The 4,132-nt window shown below is 44.0% G+C and overlaps 1 pseudogene; it reads left to right on the plus strand.

Moving 5' to 3' along the window:
* The first annotated feature begins 1,464 nt into the window (after nt 1-1,464).
* On the plus strand, nt 1,465-3,768 carry LOC123125805 (uncharacterized; annotated as a pseudogene).
* Nucleotides 3,769-4,132: the final 364 nt, after the last annotated feature.

Below are 4,132 nucleotides of genomic sequence, written 5' to 3' on the forward strand. Positions count from 1 at the left end.
GTATGTGGTGGAAAAATTCCAGGTGTTCTTGTTTACAACCCCTTCTCCCCCCCCCCCCCCCCCCCCACCAAACAAGTCCCACAACAAGTAGTAGCAGACCTGTAAAATATAATATATCCAAATGGACTGGTTCAGGATCAAGTTGAAACATTATACCCCACAATACTGACAATCATTCATGTTGAAATATATTGCCCGCCTCCCTCCATCAGTTCGGACTTTTGGATGAGTTGGCTGGAGCATGAGTTCAATATGGTATCCGAGCCAAGAGGTCTTGAGTTCAAGACCCTGCCAACACAGTATTAAATAAAAAGATTCTGCGGCCTACATCGATCCCACGTCTAAGGACTAAAATAGCCTAGACGTGAGGGGGAGTGTTGAAATATATTGCCCGCCTCCCTCCATCAGTTCGGACTTTTGGATGAGTTGGCTGGAGCATGAATTCAATAATTCAGACCATACATGGAGTTATGCCCATGTATTTTATTGTTCACTTGGTAGGTAGCTGATTCATTAATTTTGACCCCTTCACGGATCAGGCTTTCTCATAAAGAGTTGACCATCTGTTCCTTCCTCCACATCCACTCCATGGCGATTTGTGCTACAACAAGCCTTCAGCTATGAGAAAGATGCTTCATTAACTGTATTGCCGCATCAATTCCTAAGAGGTATGTTGGGCTCAACCGCGACTATCTTTATATCTTACTGAATTTTTGCAATTTCTTCGATGGATACTTCTCTACAGGTTTGTATTTTGACATCCTGATTCTTCGGATATATGCTTCAGTAGGTTTCTGACTCTTCTCCTAGTGTTACCTTCTCCCTGTCAGAAAGCACTTAGCTGCTTTTCTTTTGGTTTGCACCTGGATGCAGAGTTACCCAATGCCTAGCCTGAAACTCCAGTTAGTACCACGGCAGAACTGAACAATAGTGATTAATTTTGCTCTCTCCTGCGTACAATTTCGACCTTTCCTTATGGATCTATTCCCTCTATCGATGATGTCCAGCAACAAATAATATTTTTCTACAATTTTGTGCAAAAATTACTGAAGAAGCAGCCTAGATTTATTATAATTGAACGTGAAAGTATTTATTCTTCATCACCAGAGAATATGTCTATGATTAAATGGGGGAAGTTGAGCACTCTTATTCTCTTGATTTATATGTTGGACTGAAATCGACTCTTACCCCATCTTTATGATAGTCAGCGGAGATCTTTATGACAAACTATCTTTAAAACAACACACATCAATGTTTTCGTCAGTACATGTGCACCTGATATGGCCACAAAACACTTGGCAATCATTCATTCTGCAAAGTACTCTTATGTTAATCATAACTCTGGTTATCTCAGGTTTGGGTTCACACTTTTGGAAAATATTTTTCAGGTCAAGTCCATATATCCAGCATAATAGTTGAAGCTAACTGGTATACACAGTCTTTGCTACTTTACTTTCATATAAGATGGACCTTCGAGAAAGTACAGTGTCAGAAATGATCCAAAGGGATGACAGATCAAAGTGGTTGTCATATAGCAAACATAACATAAAATGCTTCACAGAGGATGAGATAAGAATAATTACCAGCAACTATGAAACTATCATTGGAAAAGGTGGCTTCGGAGAAGTTTACAAAGGTGTTCTCCAAGATGGAATAATGGTTGCTGTCAAGAGATTTATCTGGAATGTAGAAGAAAATTTTGCCAAAGAGCTGAAAGTCCACTGTGAAATCAACCACAAGAATGTAGTTAGGCTCATAGGCTATTGTGCGGAGGAAAATGCCCTAATGATAGTCAGTGAGTATATATCCAAAGGGAACCTTAGCGATGTTCTTCACCACGAATGCATTCCCATTGCGCTGGATACACGACTGCGGATCGCGGTGGAGTGTTCAGAGGCACTATGCTACATGCATTCACAAATGTATCCTCAGGTCATTCATGGTGATATCAAGCCTGCCAATATACTACTGGATGATAACCTCAATGCAAAAATATCTGACTTTGGAATATCAAGACTTGTCAACACAGATGAAGGTTCTTGAAGGAGTTGCAAAGCTAGCAGGACAATGTTTGAAGATGGAAATGGATAGACGACCTGAGATGAGAGATGTGGCAGAACGTCTTCGGGGGCTAAGGAAAACTCAAGTTCAAGGAAAACAAACTATTTTTCCTTGGGGGTGGAGGAACAAGCCGGCAGCTCAAAACGACTTGCAATCTTCTAGCTTAGTCAGGCCACAATCTCTCCCATCCAACTTGTGCCGCCATTTCTCACTTGGAGAGATGAAATCTGCGACAAGTAACTTTGATGAGTCACATCTTGTTGGTCGGGATGGATTTGGTAATGTTTACTATGGAATGATTGATGGGGGAGCAACTAAGGTGGCTATCAAACGTGGCATAGATGAGAGTCAGTTCAAGACAGCGGTAGCGACAATGGCAAAGCTCCGCCACCATCATCTCGTATCATTAGTCGGTTACTGCCAAGAGAAAAACCAGAGGATACTGATCTATGACTACATGGCTCGTGGCACCCTGAGTGGGAACCTTTACGCTAACAACACCAAGGAGCCACCACTTACTTGGAGGCAGCGTCTAGACATCTGTATCGGTGCTGCTCGTGCCCTGCACTACCTTCACGAGTGTTCCCTCATCCATAATGACGTGTCAACGACGAACATTCTCCTAGATGAGAGATTGGTCGGCAAGTTTTCAAGTGAAGTCTCACGGCCGTGGAATGTCATGGACCCAATAATGCCTATTGGACATTATTGTGTCGATCCTGAATTTCACCGCACTGGGGAACTCACAGAGAAATCCAATGTATATTCTCTTGGTGTCGTGCTGTTTGAGGTTTTGTGTGCTCGGGCTGCGTGGGATCCCAGTCTTCCAAGGAGGCAAGTATACTTGGTACAATGTGCCCGTAGTTGCCAGAAGAAGGGCATCCTTGATCTGATTGTCGATCCCTATCTTGAAGGAAAGATTGCCCCGTGGTGCTTCAAGAAGTTTGTGGAGATTGCTGAGAAATGTGTTAGTGATCATGCTATCCACCGCCCTACAATGCAAGAAGTGCTTGAGAACCTGGAGTTGTGTGTGTGCCTTGCAGAACAAAGCGGAAGCCTTGGTGATGAGACACCAGACGACGTTGACACTGATGGTCCATCAAGGAGAGAATATCGGCTGAACCTTGAGATGTACCTTGCAGAGGACGATGATTCCAGCTATTGTAGTGAGATGCCGATATCTGAAGATGATGGCATAGATGGGGATGAGCAAATTGCTGATAGTATGGATTCCAAATTGTCAATTGATTCCAACTTGTGCCACCATTTCTCACTTAGAGAGATGAAATCCGCGACAAGAAACTTTGATGAGTCGCACCTTGTTTGTGTGGGTGGATCTCGTGACATTTACTATGGAGTGATTGATGGGGCAGCAACCAAGGTGTCCAAGTTAGCTTCACGAGGCAAAGTTTGTGTGGGTGGGTCTCATGAAGTTTACTATGGAATGATGGTGGCTATCAAACGTGACAAAGCTGTGCAGGATGCGAGTAAGTTCCGGACAGAGATTGCGACGATGGCAAAGCTCCGCCACCATCATCTCGTATCACTGGTTGGTTACTGCAAAGAGGAAAACGAGATGATACTGATCGACGAGTACATGGCCGCCACATAATCCAACTGTAGACAATCTCAAAGTTCTCAACCCAACTTTTTTTTTACGCGTCAACGGCCGGCCAGCTTATGCCTTCCTGAACTTTATTACCAACCAAAGAAGCCATTACACTTGTTCAGAATTACATAAGGGGGGAGGTGGGACTGAAGGGGAAGATTACAATTAAGGTACACGAAACTATAATCTCTCAGCAAGGTGGGTCAACATAGCGGACCAAGCATTCAGCAGAGTCTGTTTTGGAATACTTTTGCATCGATGAACCCAAAGGTGGAGGTCATCTACAGCCGCCCCGGCGATGGAGTGAAGGCCTTGGTGCTCAGCACGAAAAACCATTGCATTGTGTCGTTTCCAGATGTTCTACAGAATGGCCATGAGCACCGTGGAGCGTGTTTTATTTGTGAGCTGGCCATCCCAGGCGTGAACCAGCCCCAGGGCATACCTTGGCAAATAGCGGTCATC

Source organism: Triticum aestivum, chromosome 5D (assembly GCF_018294505.1).
Source record: "Triticum aestivum cultivar Chinese Spring chromosome 5D, IWGSC CS RefSeq v2.1, whole genome shotgun sequence".
Lineage (NCBI taxonomy): Eukaryota > Viridiplantae > Streptophyta > Magnoliopsida > Poales > Poaceae > Triticum > Triticum aestivum.